The sequence below is a fragment of the Megalops cyprinoides genome, chromosome 16 (genome assembly GCF_013368585.1).
Source record: "Megalops cyprinoides isolate fMegCyp1 chromosome 16, fMegCyp1.pri, whole genome shotgun sequence".
NCBI classification, from domain to species: Eukaryota; Metazoa; Chordata; class Actinopteri; order Elopiformes; family Megalopidae; genus Megalops; species Megalops cyprinoides.
This window is the reverse complement of record NC_050598.1, coordinates 19,811,405-19,830,284: the sequence shown is the minus strand read 5'-3', so window position 1 is coordinate 19,830,284 and position 18,880 is coordinate 19,811,405. Positions and strand designations below refer to the sequence as shown.

The 18,880-nt window shown below is 39.1% G+C and overlaps 1 protein-coding gene across 1 annotated transcript in view; it reads left to right on the top strand.

The window, feature by feature from the left end:
* The first annotated feature begins 1,624 nt into the window (after positions 1–1,624).
* The window catches only part of cplx2 (complexin 2), a 42,130-nt gene continuing 24,874 nt past the window's right edge, over positions 1,625–18,880 (top strand). The window contains exon 1 of the mRNA XM_036548684.1: positions 1,625–1,760. The gene's annotated coding sequence lies outside the window, so the exon portion shown is untranslated. The remainder of the gene's footprint in view (positions 1,761–18,880) is intronic.

Below are 18,880 nucleotides of genomic sequence, written 5' to 3'. Positions count from 1 at the left end.
GGCAATAATTTGAACTGTGCTGGACTCAAGTATTTCACCAGTTGTGAATGCCATGTCTTAAGACCTTTACTTGGTTACAGCAGAAATGTCAACAACATGCGGTAAATTGGCATATAATTAAATGGTCTGACATTTTAAGGAAATTGTAAAGTTGAAGGATATAGTGTGATATGTTTAGAAAAAATTGCAATCACTCCATGTTTCCTTGGAGTCGCTGTTGTTTGTTACCTATTTCCTTTTCAAGCCCATTGAATACATTGCTTTATAGTTTCTTCCTATAATTCAAGCAATTTATGTTTATAATATTAGACTGAAATACAGATGGATGTATTTAGTTCCACATTTTTTGATTGAATAAATGTGATACCGTAAGGTCGCAAAAGATCAAAGGTCTAATTGGCATGTATCTTTCTAAATGCCGTACGAAGTGTTGTGCCTTTCCCTCTCATTCACATCTCAATGGCCATGATGAAAACAGTTCCTGGAAAAAAACATGATTAAATATATTTCAATGACAAAGACTGAAAGCTATTGTTGCTGAAGGACTCCCATTGACTGACGCCTTGTGAAGCAAACAGACAACACAGTGTTTTACCTTACATATTTCATGAGTGGGTACAAGGACAGATAAAAAGCCCAAATAATAGATTTGGGCACTATCCACAAAATGAAAAAAAAAACACATGCATAGAGAAAAGGAGGTTTCATCCTGGCTGGTGAAGAGATTGAGCATTCAGGATGGGTGTTCTGTCCTGGGCGTTGTAGAGCTGAAGAAACCAAGCCAATCCAGAGTTTTACCCTTACTGTACCTGAAAATGGGCACGATTAGCAATCGAACACTGAAAAGTCAGAGCCATCTCAGTGCACAAGGGAGGATGTTCATGCTTTAATTTTACTCTGGCAAAACTACATTAATATACTGCCTAGTTGTGCTGGTTTAGATAACCAATTTTGGGAGGTTGTTATTAGCTGTGGAGTCATGACCACCACATGTAAAGAATATATTACATTTGCATGTGTTATCAGTTGACTCATTGACTGGATAGTGTCTTTCATGGTAGTAGCTGCATATTTGTACATGCTACTGTATAAAGTTAAGCTTTTCAACTAAAGTATTCCATGATTGATATTTGTACTTCATACCTCTCTATGTTACTTTTATGTATTACTTATATGCTACAGCTTTCATTTTGCCTGAAGATACAAAAACAAATGTAATATTAAATAACTAAAATAAATAGCTATATAATTATGTTACATGTATTTGGGCTATATGTTGCTCATAAAAATAGATAGGCAATGCCTTGGGAGAGGCACACAATGCAATATGTTTGATGTGGCTCTTCAGTCTCGTAGTGGGTATGCATGCGCATCCTTGATAAGGTGTCCTTTCATATACCTGCAAAGACAGGTCACCCTCAAGGGTAAACTCGCTGAAAGTTATTTCCTGAATGTTTCGCTCTTAAATGTATACGATTCGATCTGGTACATATGCAGTACAGTTTAAATTTAGAAAATGCACGCACATGCCAGTTTCGTGCAGGCTTTGTGTTATTTTTAACACCCTTCTTTGGGGAAAGCTTGAAGTGGTAGAGTGTGAATAGTGAGGAGGGAGGGAGCAACAAAGAGTGTGTGAGAGAGAGAGAGCGAGAAGGAGAGAGAGAGGGAGAAGTAGGATGCAATATACGATCACTGGATGCAAACCATAATTCAGAAGATTAAGGACGGTTACGGAAGCGCTGCTTCGCTTTCTCAGCAAGGTTTGTAACGCGATCATTCTTGCATGTCTCTTTTTTCTCGGAACTGCTTGATGAATGAAGTGATGTCTATTGTCTGACTGAGTCGCTTTGAAGACATATTGCTTTAAGGCCCGGCCCTTGTGGTAGATTTTAGCTACAACTGTACTCTCTCGCTGGGGATAAGACAGTCTGGTCATGCTGGAAAAAAGGCGTGAGCTAGTTTCAGCACCATGTCCTAAGGAGACAGCCTCTGTGTCTGCGTCGCGACGTGGTCATGGTTTCTGTGCATATATGTGCATATATCCTGTGCATCACTGTGCATATATGTGTTCTCAGGTTGTGGGAGATGGCGTATCAACAGGGCCGGCCCCCCTATACAATGTCTCTTCGCCTTCCCATGTTACCGATAAGCGGTATTCCATCCCCTATTATGGAAAATAAACGTGCCTGTTCCAAGCCTCGGCAGCTGTATCACGTATTGTTTGATGTTTAATTTACATTATTTACATGAATACACATCGTGTACTGTTTATTGAATAACGCTGATAAAATACTGGATCGATAGGCATTCTTTTCAATAGATTTGGTGGTCTTTTCCGGGTCTTTGCTTCCAGAATGTCCTTTGAGTTCAATTTCAGATAGCCTACACCCTGCAGAGGAAGTCTTAAAATCATTGCAAAACGCGGAGTTCGTAAATATTTCATTCGCTGCAGCATTGATTTCTGTGTTCATTCTTTATGCCTCGGGTTCATTCTTTGCACAAGAAGTGCACCGTTCTGTGTTCTTTTTTTGTAATATTGTAAAAGAGGTAGTGCCATTACTTCACACATTGTCTCCGTGAGGAAATGTTTTTCCTTATGATTATTGTATTTTTATATTATTATTTGTGCTTTGCATTCGTATGGTTTCCGCTGAGATTCGATCAATGTGGGAGTGGTTTAATAATGTCCACTACACGTCCCAAGGTATTTATAATGGAGAAGTCTAATTGCAGAAAGCTACTGTTACTGTACTTTTGCGCACTACAACAAATCATGGATTACCATACTCATAGTTTCTAACAAGGCTTTAGCTCACGTCCACGTAAATTTAACCCCACCCCACAATCGACTCGTTTTCTGACCATATGGCATATATCCAATGTAATCCACTACTCTTTCTTAAAGTAAGCACACGAACTTTATAACCGACTGTTCCTAATAGCAGTAGTTGCAGTAGTTGCAATAGTAGTAATACTTTGAACACCTTTATTCGGGACAGCAGAGTACGGTACACGTTTGCGAATGGTACATTTGGTAGAACACGTTTGGGAACCTACTTAGTGAAAGGCTGAACAAATTGGAATGCTACTATTGTGACATGGAACGGATATTAAAATACATTTTCCTAAAATGGGACGTCTGTGTTAAAACCTAATATAAAGAACATGCTCAGTGTAGATGCCCAGTGTATGCCAAGGCATGCCACAACATTTAGAGACCGTTTGTTTGATGCAACACTTTGATATCATTGGAAAGGCCCAGTCTGCAACAAAAGATAGCGGGGGATATTAGTCTATTAGGATTTCTGGGGCTAGCAAGTACTGACAACATAAGATGTGGTGTAGAGTACTACGTAAGTGTTTTACTGAATTATGGCATTACGTTATAACGAGCAGTTTGGTCATTTCTATTTAATTATCATAACTGACAACAATCCTTTAAGAAGAATGTAATATTACAATACTTTACCCATCTGCACAACAAGGTGGATTTGTATCATCACTAATTTAATTAAAGTGTTTACCACTGAATTGTGCAGAATTGCAAGTATACAGATATGTACAACTGATTTTGATTGACTTGTAAAAGGTACAGTTTTTCATGACTACATCAGATCATACTCTCAGCTCCAGCATTAATTTTAAGCAGTATGTTGTTATTTTCTAAAAGAGCGCACAGAGGCCTCACAATACATTTCTACAAACTTTGTTCTGTGCTTTGTGTGCTGTAAGGTACAGAAAACTCACCTACAGATTGTGTTTCTGTGTTTAAAATGTTCAGCATTTCATAATGTTCCATGAATTACTAGACTGTAACTCCAATGCAAAAGCAAACATGTTTTGGGTGGTTCTTAATTCCTAAATTACCATTAGGATGATGTTGTACATAGCAGTCCTTAAGCAGAAGGTTAAAATTAAGGTGTAAGTAAATGTTCATTTATAGATGCAGTTTATGGTCCATGCCTCACACTGCAAAGGTATCACTTCTGCATCTATCATGTCAGCAATACAACAGAAAGTGCTTCGTCATTCCGATGTTGTCCTTACAAAACATTTTAGAATGGATCATTCTCAGTATTCTCTCTAGAAACAGTAAAATAGTAAAGGAAACAGTAAAAAAAAAAAATGGTAAAAAATCCTGTAGGTTTGTTGTTCTTGTCATGGCTGTAATTGTAGTTGTGGTTTTAAATGGGCTCTTTGTTAAGTTGTGCATTAGATCACAATGTTAGTGATATTTTATCCTCCACAAGGGATATTTTTCATGTACTGTAGCTTTCATCTGTTTTCGACATATATTGCACTGACACATAGGTAGCAGATGGCATTTCCGTCCTTGTCTGATTGCATTTAGAATTTCTCAGAAACACTCAGAACACCCTATGTGTGCAAATGGACAATTACCCATTATACAGCCTCTGCAAAGCAGCATGCTATGCTTTAAGACTATTAAAACTGTTTTTGTGGCCACCATAAATAAACATTAGAGGGGAAAATGCGACAGACAGGAGAACACACTCAGAATCAAATTCCAAAATGGAAACTCCTGAAGTGTAGCCTAACACGGGTTCACTCAATTCAATCAATATGGGACATTGTGTACAGCACCACTCATTGTGTGTACTCTGACTTCTTTAAATCTTATGATCACTTGACCAGAGGCAGCAGTGTTCAACGGACTTTGTAATCGCATAAAAGCAGTGCATACTATATAGGAAACAGCAGGCAACAAAGGAAAACATTGGCGAAATGTAAACGGCATGTTGTGTTCTGTGGGAAGAGTGACTCCACAGAGAAATATCTGTCTCTTAATCTGAACAACACGAGTCATCTTGTCGAGGAGGGTTTTTGGGGCTGCCTTGTGTGGCAGGTGCATGCCAGCGGGTTTTGAAGACTCCTCCATGCGTTTTGTTCCCTAAGCAGTCAGGAGAGGCCTTGCTGCAGGGGCTGAGCCGGGGAGAATGTGAGTGATGAATTATTTATGTCCGCTTAGAAACGAACTCAATCAAGATGTGTGGGACTACCACTCTAGGATAATTACCTGCAAATCTTCTGTGTAGGAGATAACAGCTGCCTTACCTTGAGCAGGCTGGGATGTGAGCTGACAGGTATCATGGGGGCATTTTTTTTTTAACTTTTGGTATGTGCTTGACTTTGCACAGTGGTCATTTCTCCTCCACTTAGTCACTTAGATCTGATGTAGAATTGTTTGACTCTTGGTACAAGTGAGATGGGCAGAGCTGTTATCCAGTGTTATATGTATTGTTGTTCTATAGCTGCATCTATAGCTGTTATATCCATTTACATGTAATTCCTTTCGATCCTTCATTAAATCGGGGATTGAGGATATGCTACCCCTACCTGTTTTCAGCATAATCAAGGATTATCCAAAGACTGATTAAAACAGACAAGGATTTGCTTGCTGCAGTTGTAAATAAATTATGCAATAGCTGTAGTTTGGTAAATCTCTCCTTAAAGACGTGTAACAAATACACCTGCTCCATCTTCAGCCTCTGCTTCATTATATACCATCTTGTTTGTACTAAAAACTCCATAGATCTACACATTATTTGCAGGCCTAAACTTCAAGGGCTGATTGTGAAGTTGAGTTTTGTTTCACCTCTCTAATTCAATGGGCATGAGTCTCTTGGGGACTCCTTGAACAGACACAAAAATGAATGTGAAAAATTAGGCTATTTTGGGGTGGAATCTCCACATGTGGCTGCCACCGGATCCAGCTGTTGTTAAATCCAGTGTGTTGTTAAAGTAGCTGTTTGTAATTGGATAGGCACTCTAATCTGGCAGAAAGGGGATGCAGATAATGCTCTTAGAATGGCAGGCTGGCTGTAAGTACATTAACTACAGGCTTATCTTCCCTTCCCAGATTGGGTCTGCGCAGACACACCCACACACACACACACACACACACACACACACATAGGCACACACACATGCATAAGCACACATGCACAGGCATGCACAGGTACACATGCATGCACTCACATATTCCCACTTTCACAACAATACACTGTCACATGTGCACATGAAAAAACAAAGAAACTCGTACCTGCAAACACATATTCAGGCTGCAGTTATGTGCCCTTAGCTATGGTGTTTTCTTGTCATCAGAGCTAATTAGCCCTCACAGGAGACTGGCCTTCCCGTGGCCGCCCAAGCAGGGTTCAGCCTATAGCCTGCTGCTTTGCCTCAACACCTTCCTGGCAGGGAGTCAACGAGAGCAGACACGCAGATCCCCTCACTTAAACCCCGGCTCTGCCCCACGCACTAGGCACTGGTCCCCTCACAGTGTGTGTGGCTGTTGTGGCACACATCAACAGGCAGGAGTGGACAGGAAGAGACACCATCCTCCAGGGAGGCCCAGTGGTGCCACACTGCCACGCTAATTAGGACAATACTGAGAAGGCAGCCTGCTGTCTAAGCACGGGTGGCCTGACCGATTCCTGAACTCCCGTGTAGGTTAGTGCTTGCTTCTGAAAATGTCTGTCGTCTTATTTGGCTGTAAAGAAGCATATGTTATTGTCCCTGGAAAAGCAGCAGACCTGGCTGGGGAATTTTTTTTTTTGAAATATCAAACATGACTGTCATAGCTCTCCTCTCCTGAAGTATAGAGTGAAAACTTGGATGTCCTCCCAAACTAATGATGAGCCCTTTTTGTGTGATCTAAATTTTAATGCGGTAGGCTTTGGCTGTCTATTGTGGTACAGTATGCTAGTGAAAATCTCTGGTTGCTGTAAATGAAACCAAAAAAGACACAGTGCAGGGCAAAGCTGATAATGACTAATTCTGAAGAAACAATCTTTTTTTCTTGTTTTCCTGGCTTTTCCTGCCTATTTTGTATGTGATGAATCCATACTGTAGGTAAACTTGATCAATTGTAACCAGGATAAACATGTAAATGTCATTTGTCATCAAATAATAATAATAACATTCAAACATTCAATATCAGTATAATAAAGTTAATATGTGGCATGGCTGTATTTGGTCACTTCTGATATAATGCATATACCATGAAGCATATACCCCCAAATCCAATTCTAAACCTCAACTCTAGTCAATAACTGTCAATATGTTCCAAAGCCCAAATTATGTAATTTTATTAGACAATTTGTCTCTGAACATATTTACATAGATGCTACTTACTCCTTAATGTCACTGTAATTACATTGCGAAATTATTTACTTAATATAAATTGTGACCTTGAAAGTTGTATCTCTCTATGTTGTTATTATGAGACACAGCTACTTAGATATTCTTGAGTGTCCTACCTATCAAGTTGCATGGGAGGGGGAGGGAGAGAGAGCTGATGAAGGATGTTTTGATTCACTGTAAGTCACACGCACTTGAACAGTCTTTTGTAACAATAGGATGATCATCGGGCTTTGCTGCAGGATTACCTCTGTTTTGTATTGAACTCTTACTGGCATTACCTGGCAAAGTCCCAGAATGTCTTAATCACACCTTGAAGCAATAAATGAATGTGGAGATATAAATGCATTTGCCAATGTTTTCATTTTCCAGTAGCCTCCTGGAAGCACCAAAGCGAAGCCACAGTTCTGCAATGAAAAGTAAATGAAGAAGCATCTGGACAGTGGCCCAAAACTGATTGCCACAGTTGGGTGGCAGCCAGCTGAGAGATCAGGGGGAGTTTATCCAGGAGCTGGGATGAACACAGAGACCTTCTGGATGACTGTCACAGCTGGTCCTGATAAGCACTCCCCTCAATTCCCTTTCTGCAAGAGAACCTGGCCTTTCAGTAGTGTAGTAGTATATCCGTGTGGTCACCCAGGTACTGCTTCACGGAGGTCAGCAGTAATAAAGATATCCCTCTTTCCCTGTGGTCGCTCTGTCACTTGCCTGGGTTCTCAGGTCACTGCTCCTCAGAGCTAGCATTTCTCATAATAAGAGGTTGTCTTGGAAACGACTCCTCACACCTGTTGCTATAATGCCTCTTAATGTGTTTCTGCTAGCTGTGAAGAGATTGGAGGATTGTAATCAGCTTGGAGCTGGAAAGGGGTTCACATTCAGGCTTTTTGAGGCGTGCATGCCGCATCAACCTGTATGGCTGATTCCGTTCACCTGGCTTCATACTGTGGTGCTATGGGCTCTGATGTTGCACAGAACACCTGGCTTCATACTGTGGTGCTATGGGCTCTGATGTTGCACAGAACACCTGGAAGTCATGCGTGTGATGGAAGTCATTCCAAAACTTTTGACTGACATATGTGGCATATATGAAAAAATATATTAGTTCGCACTAACATCGCAGAGACATGAAAGAGAACATAACTAGCTTTGTTTCCTGTAAGTCATTGAGAGATGACTTTTGGGTTTATATGATACAGTATCCCGGAGGGGAAAAAAACATTGAACCAAAACCAGAGAGCAGCAATCAAGATGGCAAAGTGTGTGCAGTCTTAAATACATTACATCAATCTGATGTTAAGCAATCACTAATTACCTTAACACCTTAAATTCTGCGCTGACCATCAGCAGGGCACTCATTTCAGATTCACTGGCTGACATTATTCATGGCAAGCGCATTATTGAATTTCATGTTCACCAGTGTGCTTGCAATCATAGAGGAGACTGGTTGGTGCCCTGTGAGGAGGTGACTGGAAACGGAGTTGTCAATATGGTAGTCTCCCAAGGGGAGCCTATGACTCATTGGACCACAGGCAACTTACATAGGGTGAATTACTTGTACTATAAACAAGGTTGTGACTGTAAATTGAGGTGATGGCCCTTTTATACATGTTGTTTATTTTTCATGAACCACTGATATGAATGCAGTTTCATTTCCTCTACCTCTTACTGCACGGTATCCATGCTAGTGTCAAAAATCACACATCTGTGCATTTGCCAAAGAAATATTCATTATGGATCATACTTGTTAATTGAGATAGAAAGTAATCAGAAATTACCACTGGAAAACACAGAATGAATTCACATCAACTAACAAATCAACTAATCAACTAACAAATCTAAGTGATGTAACACTTAAAAAAAACACTTGTACACTGTAAATCCAGGGATTGCATTAGTATTTTCAAAAGCTAAAGTCCCATCAAAATGTGTTTAGACTCTTAGAAGTGCATGTGCATGTGTAACTGAGTAGATGATCTCAGGTGTAATAACAGGGAAGCATTAAAAGCTTCTAAGATACCGAAGCTCATTTTTTCCCCTCCCCTTGTTGAATGTTTGGATCAATGTTAGCGCATGGGAAAGTCGCATGAAAGACACTTATGCATTCTAGAAGTATTAAGCATTTCCTCTGGCTACCCTGAGTGCTTCTCCTCCCTGCCAATGTAGATGTGGTCTACCTTAGACTGGAAATACAATGTACAAATTCAAAGTCAGAATGGCTAACTAGCTACCATACTCTCCTTAATGCACTCACGCACACCCACGCACATTTGTGCAGGCAGAGAGCTTCATATGCTGTCATCCTATCTCCTGTGCCTACGTAGCTAGAAATGATATTGTTATTGTTACCTTTTTGTTATCTTGCTTTTTACTATTTATATACCAGGTTGCTGAAGTGCCACACTATCTCTCTCCAGCAGTGATCGTCATTTACTCTTTTGCAGTAGGTGTGGCAGGAGATACCAAATAGCTGATAGTTTCTTCCCACTTTCCTGGGTCAATGCAGATGGTGCTGCAGTAGCCACTTTCTTCTTTGCCGCTGTTTGTTTTTTCCATACTGCCAAGTTTCTATTTTGTAGTGACAGCGGTCACTCAGGAACCCTGTCATAGTATTACTTACACTGCAGGAGCGGTGACTAAAATTCTAACATGTCAGACTTTTCACCAGGGCATCATAGTGTGACTGGAAGGACATAGGGACTATTAAACAAACATTGGTGACTTAGTCACATTGTGTGAGTAAAGGCACCCAATCGTCACTTGCAAAGTAAAGATTTCACTATGATCTTGGAAATGAGTGAATTGCGGCAAAATTGTTTTAAAATCTTGCAGTAAATTTCTGGCATAGTCATAACAGTTAACAGAGTTTAAGGCAGAGGTACTGTCTCTGAATTTGTTGTAAACTGGATTTGCTTATCCAGTGATTGTTAATTGACATTTGTATTCAGGGTAGATATTGATTTAGTGTACAACTGCATGCCATGGGGTTGGCCTGTGTTTAACCCCAGGATTAATATTATGGACCACAAAGGTGTCTGATCTGATTTATGTTTTTCATGGCTTTTAGATCAATGCAATTTATTTTGTTCAGATGTATGTAATGTTAACTTCAGCTGGTTGTAGAAGTCTAAAATAGATACGCACACATTTATTGAAGCATCTCCTGCCTCCATGTCTTGCTCCATGCTTTACTCTGTGGTAGTGGACATCTCCCGTTGTGAACAGGATCACACAACATATTGCACTGCCTAGAGCTGCAGACAAGAGAACTTACAAAAGATGTTAGTATTAGTATGTGTATTCATTAGTGAAATAGTTTCTTTTTGCATTAACATTGCAATTTATTTCAAATTAGATGGAAACAAGCATTATGAAATAAATGTTTTTGTGTCATCAACTTGGCTATTGTAGTCTGGTCAAGTTTAATGTGCATGGTTCTCATGCATATTGTATGTTGTACGAATATTGTATTGTTAGCACTGAAAAACCCACAGATTGTAGTCTCTTCACATTTTGCTATGCTTGGTCTCTCCATAATTTTGGTTGAATTTCGCAACCCATTTTATTTCATTGCTTTCCTTTTTTTCTCATTATAGATTGGCTGAACTCTATTCCCTCTGGCTGGTGCCTTTGCTATGATCTGCTTGCACTGTAATAGGGGCAGAGAGCAGAGAGAGTTTTTATTTTATTATTTATTTTTGTAATAACACATTAGGCACCTTGTGTTTTTGTCAGACTCTTTATGAAAAGGAAATATTGTATTGATTGTTGCCTGATAGGCCTTTCTATCATCCCCTCACCCCATCTCTATGATCTCTCAGTTATATACCCCCCACCACATGCACATGCACGCGCACGCACACACGCACACACTCTTCTGAACATTCACCCAAGCCTCTCCTCTCTCTGCATGGTTTTCACATCTTCTCCTCTTCTTTTGTTGTTGGATTTCTCGTGTTCTGTCTATTTGGCAGTGTCCGAGGTTCCAATAACATCAGAGCAAAAAAAAAATCTCTCTGGTGCTACTGGGATAATCAAGAGATGTGATGAATAATACAGAGTGCTGTCCTCTCGGTGTTAGAGTTGAGATAACAGTGAAAGTGTGAAACAGGCTGCTGTTATATAGCATGCATACTGATTGCAGAAATATCATTATATCTCACAGTTTTTGGAATTGATTGGAATTCTAAATTATGCAAACCCTGCATTAATGCAGAACACTCTGTAAGTGTATTAACTCTCCTGACACCTTGCCATAATATGTTCATTGCATATAAGTGTCTTGGTGCCTCTGCTAAAAGAGAGTAATCTAGTCATAATTTCTGTTTATCGCCCAGACTGGTTCTTGCATTAATTGGAAATACATGACGGTAGGTAAGTGGCTTTAGTCATTGTTATGTCTGTTTCATGGAGCTGGGGGTGTTAATCTATGACAAGTGATAGACAGTTGCAATACAATACTGAATTTATCACTCATGGTATGCAGTTTAATTCATAGTTATTGTTCAGGTATGGCGCCCATTTTCTACAGTTTGCTGAGATGCTGAGTCATTGATCTAGAACAATATGTTCAAAGGGCTTGTATAGATGAGTGCTCTTTTTCCTAAAAATATACCTAAAAAGGAGGTTGTCCACAGGTATATTGATAAATACAATAACAAAAGAAATTAGAGTTTTAGTTGTGACAATTATGACAAAGTAAAAAAATGATATATTTAACAAGGTGTTTTCATTTTCTCTTCGAGTCCTTATAACCATTTTACCATGTCACATGATCCTGAGCTTGATCGCTGCACTGAAATTGTCTTCAGTAAACAATGTAGCCTACTTAAAAAAAATCAGTAATTCACAAATCAAATTTTGTAAGTAATTGTCACACATCTCTTGTTCCAGTGCATATGAAATGCTGCTCTGTTTTGATAATTGGTCATTCTGAGGATTATAGCAAGCTCTACTTTTTCATAATTTTCACTGAAAGGCACTTATGTGGCCCAATTGAAAAACAGCCATGACAAATTCATGATGACAATTAAATAATTGATCATTACTAAGAAAAGAGTCCCATGCAAGGCAGGCTGTGCTTTTGACCAATCAGGACACAACTGTGTAAAATGCTTCCATTTATAAATGAGGATAATGCTGGGGGATTTCCCAAAGGCAAGGCCCTAAGTGGAAACCTAGTGTGCATATTCATAAAACCATCTCTGATGGAACACAATGATGTGTTAATGCAGTTACATATTGCCAGTTCTAATTGCAGTATTAATGTCCTGGACTTTGTACAGTATCTATGGGGCACATGGAAAATTTATGAAGTAGCCATCCATTTTTCAAGTGAAAAATATTGTTGATTACCTACGATATGTACAATTTGGCATTAAAAGCATTTACAGTTGCATGAGCTCCAAAATAGTAGCAGTACAAATAAATAAGTTATAAAAAAGTCTAGTCCCACAAAACTGATATCAATAAAAAACTATTTGGTGAATAGTTAATTTATTTGTTTAGTTTTGTTTTACTTTAGTGTGATAATTTTAGTAATTATTAGTAATAGAAGCTCTATTATTAATATTAGTATCAGAATTATTTAACCGTTTATTATATATTTAGTTATATTTTCAATTATTTTGTTTTTACCAAAAAAACTCTTTTATAAACTTTTTCTTTTTTTTCTAAGGCCAGTCAGATAATCAGATCGGGTAAGTAAAGACTTCTGGCTATCACAGAGTAAGCTGTACTAATGTTATCTTACTGAATACCGAGACAAAAAAGATCATGATCCAGGACCATAAATGAAAGATTATTTCATTAGTGAAACAGAGTTAGCTGTGAGTTGAGCCTGCCACTCATTCTCTGCCTTGTCTCTGTGCAATTGCTTCATGATAGTATTTTCCACCCTCTCAATCACCCTGCCAGTCAGGAATCACACTTCATTTGGTCCAGGGATCTAACACTCACATGCACCCATGCAGTCTATCTGGCCTTGTATCAGTGTGAGAGCATGGTACAAGTAGCAACAGTAGGTAAAAGTGAGACAAAAGAGAAAAAAATATTCTCATTCCATTCTCATTTCCTTCTTAGGTAAGGCTGCCTCAAAGTCACCTTCTGTAAATAGGATTCTGTAGATGGCTTGCATGTGCCCATGCTATACGTTTTACAAAACGTTTTCTGCCGGAATAAGTGAGTACCTGAGTAGCTGTCTACCCCAGATTTTCCTTTAGTTGAAGAACTCCACCTAAGAGTCTGACAAAAATACTGCCCGTTATAGTCCTTGCAGTCAAAATATGCCACCACATATAAAGCTTTGCTGTAGCTAAGATCTTGACAGAAACAATGGAAAAATAAAATAAAAAAATGTGGAATTAAATGTCACAGAGCATATTTAAGCGATTTCAATGTGTAGATGCGCCATAGGCACCCAGATCGTGAAGGTTACCTATTAAATGGCACCAGAGTAATTGGCAATGTTTGTATCAGGCATTTTTCTTGAAGGCTTAGTTAGTAGGTTGACTGTGAAAATGTCAGTTTTGTAGAATTCATCTAAAAGAAATGTTTGGTAGGAGAAAATAGGTACTTCATAAAAGCAATGCTGTGGGTGCAGCAGAAGTTGCATTTTATGTAGACTCTGTTTGAGGCTGTTTATTTTTCTATGTGTAATTTTTTTGACAGTGTTAACATTTTGTGCTGCACTGCACAGTTTGGCGTGGTTCCAGAAAGGGGATAAATGTAATGTTAATATGTTTTGCCTTGAACCAATAGCTTTTTTTCTGAAGTTGGGCAAAATATGAAATGACAAATTATATATATGTATATATACACAAAGAAAAGAGTCTCTGAATTTGCCTAGGGATCATATTTTCCATAATCTCAGAACTTCAGTCATAGTAAATGTCAACTTTCATCTCATTTCCTCTCGAGGGTGATGCCGTCCCTGATTGCAATGGCCTCTCCGCTCACCATTGTTATTTATTTGTAAACTTGCACAAAGTGTTGATGAAGTAGGCATGTCTTGCAGAGAGTTGAGACAATAACACCTCCATTAGCAGTGAGGTGGTAAAAGGGGGATAGCTGTCTCCATTATTTACACAGCAGTTGTGGAAATATGACTCATCCTTTCACTTTTCCCAGTGTTATCCTGGAAAATACTTCAGGTTATGGTACCGGATTTTTCTGATCACTGGGTCTTTTGCTGTGTGATCTGTATCACTTGCTGCTGGTGTGCTGATGACAACTGTTATGGCATCACACGAGACAGCATGCCCCCATCCCCATAAAATGTGCGCAATAAATGAGAAGGTGTGGACACAGGAATATGCACCAGACCTGTCATCTTAAAACAGCATTTCCATCAGAAGTCTACATTAATTCCCTATGCTGTCCTTGCAGGGCTGTAGATGTGGGGGTGTAAGGGCACATTCCATCATTTTGTTCTCCCTCTCGTTTAAATGACTGTAGGCCTCCAGGGGCAACCCTCTAATCCACAGCAGGGGGTGGGACTGGTATGCTAATTGTTCATCTTATATGTGCAAAACTGCTTTCCCAACAAAATACTAACAGGCAAAAAGCCATAGAGGAGGCCAGTAAAATTGACTGCACAAATAATAAACTTCTGTTATTTATGGTATTTATTTACTCTCATGCATTGAAAGTTCCTGTAGAGGTCACTATAAACATTATTTTCATGAGTGAATGACTTATCTGTCTCAATTCCAAGATGACAAAGGCTGGAAATTCATGTGCTGAAAACTTCTAAAAAAAATCAGCAGCAGTCAACAGAGTGGTGTAATATGGGTTTAACATTCCTCTTTCAGAGCAGGCTTTGCATGATGTATTAATACCCTTCACCATTTTTAACAGGTTTTAGAACACCAAATATTCTTACTAATCCCTTTTTGAATGAGACATTCTCACATAAGGGGGGAAATCATGGTGACTTAAGCACCCTCTTGCCAACAGAAGCTTTTCTTCCCTCTCTGCATTCTGCTCTCAGATCTTATTCAAAAGGTATTGAAAGGTGTTACCCCATGTGTTGCAGTCATATTTTTTTCATATGGAAATTCCATTTTCAGTTTTGTCAACAAAAAGTGAAAAATGATTTTGTTTTGTTTATACCAGTGTCAAGATTTGTAGGGATTAGAGTACATTTTGAGCATGTTGTGTAGGTGGCCATAGCAATTTGTGTCCTTTCAATGAGTCTTCAGTGATGGAAGATGGAGGAGACATAGAGAGACATACTCTATAGAGACAACACAAAACAAATTCTGCCATAACTGTCACATATAAACTAAATAAAACATTAAGTCCAAGACAAAGTAATTGCTGGCAGAAGGATGGAATGTGAATGTGCTGTTTTATATTAGAGGTAATATTTTATTTATTAAAGATTTATCTCCCATCATCCATTCCTCTAAAGCTACATTTTTACAGTGGGCCTAGGCCTTTTTTAATAAACTCCATCCAGGAAAAGAGGAGGGCAGACAGACTAAAATGCCACGCTCCCGTCCTCTGCTCTACGTTTTTCCACCCACAAAGGCCTGTTTCACAGATGGGGAAGCAGACTCCACCGGACCAAAGGGTGTGTTTTCGATGATATGCTCCGGTGTTGTGTGATCGGGCTCAATACCGCCGGGCAGCTATGAGGAACATTAAGTCAGACATCTATCTGCGGTCATTGATTTCTCCACCTCCAGGCCCCACTTGGCCAAACCATTAAGCTGTGGATGAAAAGGGTAGTTTTCCATAGAGGTCACCAATGCAGAGGCTGACCACACTTATCACTCTTAAGAGCCTGTCCTAGCAGCACAAGGATCCTCCTATCAGCTTTCAGCCAGGCACTTGCAAACTTATCATTTCCTCTTGTGAGCATGTGGAGTGTGCTGTTGAAGCTATGCCAGTGATATTTTTCTGTGTATTTGCCTATTACCTGAACAGTCTCTAATTGCTTTGCAACTAATCACTAATAAATGCATCTGGGATAAATCTGGGATATGGGATAAAATGTCAGCAGAGACTTTTTTTTTTTTTTGCTTTTTTCAGCTTTCCATAGGAGCCATGCTAACTTTGATTCCTTTGATAAAATAAGGTATATAGTGTAGGATCTAATGAAGAGGCATTCAGGTTCATGAATAAAAAGTAAAACTATGCCCTTACAGCACTCTTGCTGTGCTAAGCATTTTATTGCTTTTTGGTTCATCACTAAAGGAGGTGAAGGGAGCAACCTGACAGAAATGCTTACCTGTTACACTTGTCAGAATTGCCTGCTCTGAGTCTCCTTCAAACAAAGAAACAAAGATGTTACATGCGATTTTAAAAAAGGCCTAGCAGTCATTTTTCTGATTATATACTGAGGAGTGGAAGTAAGTGTATTTTAATTTTGGTGTGTGCCATATTATATATATATATATATATATATATATATATATATATATATATATATATATATATATTATTTGATCATTTTATGTTCATAAACTTGATTGTTGATTGGTTAACAACTGTACTAATTTAAGGCTATAATTCTGTAATTAATTGTAAGTAATTGTAATTACAGCATGACATTATGACTCAGGTACAGTGCTTTGTACTGAAATAATTTTAAGACTGTAATTTTCTCCACATGTAACCTACATGTGATGGTTTCCTGACATGTCAGTCTCAGTGTTTGAATTTGTACCTATTTACTTAATGCAGGAAGCAAAAAAAATCTTCAATTAATGGGGCTGCATCTGTCCCATTCAGATAAGCACACTTCCCAGTTCACATCAGTGATTTCCCAGTGTAACAATGGGATGCCCTGGAGCTTTCCAGTAGGTGGCCATGGAAAGGGATATTATGTAAGTCATTTGTTGAAAATCCTCTTATTGTATTTGGAGGAATAAGAAAAGGGTTCCATTTTACTTGAGATATATAACCAAATGGATTCAATCTACCCCTGAATGGTATCAGTCTTTCTGTCCTCATTTTTTCAAAGTGGAAGAACATCAAAGAAAATTTGGAAATATACTTCAGTGTGAGAGAATCGTGCTGAATACTTAATAACGGTTCCCACATTGTAACGGAACAGCATTTAAGCAGTCAATTTTACAGCCTTAAAACATATATTTAATTGTATCAGATGAAACAGCACAAACACTGTCATTTGCATTTTTATTGTTGCATTTTCAATGGGCTGTGTCCTCGAGAATCACTCTGAATCCCCTTATGCACTGCAGTGGCCTAAAACCCAAAGGAGCTCAGGCAGACAGAACTGTTAGCTTGCCGAGGTATGATATAGAATAATAAATGCCCTCTGCAGCAATGCTCATGCTTTCCAGGGGTAGCAGGGAAGTGGAGGGGGGGGGGGGCGGGGGGCTGCTGCTGTTTGAGTGTGCTGGAGCTGGCAGCTGCAGCAGGAGCAGCTATCAGGTCACACACAATAGGTAAGGCAGGGTGCTCGGCTCCAAGGTCACTGAAGGACATTAACATGGGGCAATGATGAGCTGACAGGTTCCGTGTCACGGCACAGCGGGCGCGCTCCATTGAGTCGAGCCGCGTAGACTGTGCACTCAAAACAGAGCCGACGACTGCAGCGTGATAACCTTCATGGGGGGCGAGAAAATACATTTGCCCTCTGTGTGTCGCTTTTGTGTATCTGTATCTTTTTAAATACGGTATCACTCATTGTGTTCTAAGAGGGACGATGAAATATCCATTTACAGTTGTCTCATGTGATTGGATACTCACAATGTGATTTTCCTGATTTTGTTTCTATTCAAAATAAATGGCTAAATATAAGCCGCTCTGATTCAGGGTCACTTCAAAGGAATACTATTTGCTGCTGTGCTCCCTCCCATTGAACCCATGCTGTAACATTCCTCAATTACTCTGCCGACATTGGATCTGGCAGAATATATATGAGTAAGATTAAGGCCAGCGGTGTGGTGTAGTGGTAAGGAGCAGGGCCAGTAACCGAAATGTTGCTGGTTCGATTTCCCACTGGGGCACTGCTGTTGTAACCTTGGGCAAAGTTCTTAACCCACAGTTGGATTAATATATACCCAGCTGTGTAAATGGATAAAAATGTAAGTTGCTCTGGATAAGAGCATCTGTCAAATGACAATCATGTAAAGATATGTCAGTATAACACTGTTATTGGCTGGCAAAAGATGTTGCCAACAAACTATTGATGATACTAACTGAATTAGACATTTTAGGAGATTGTTCTTCAATTTTTGTACAATTTTATGCTAATCCTTTGATTTCAGTCAGAAGCAAAATAAGGAAACAGCATGCATACACAACTGGCACAGTTTTGAAAATGAAGTACTTAATTATTTCAGTATGTAAGACATTTTTATCAATCTGCTGTTGTTGAGGACCTTGAAATCAAGGCTTCAGATAGGAAACTGAAGTGTAATGGAGATGTATTTCTTGGATTATCAGACACCTACATTAATGCAGATGTGTTACATTGACTTGAGACATCTCAACTATTACCTCAGTAACATCAAAAAAAAACCTCAGTGCTTCATAGAGCAGAAACAGCTTCCATTCATTCACTTGACGAAGTGGTCCATTTGTGAAAACCTTATAGAAGAATACTCCCTGTCTTCATTAAAAATATCTTTTAGCAGTAGCTGTGTGACTAACATTGTAAGATTACAAAATGAGCAGGTTGCATATTTGCTCTCCAATATAAATCTTGCCAGGAACTCACAATTGGCCTCTGTGCCAGCATATT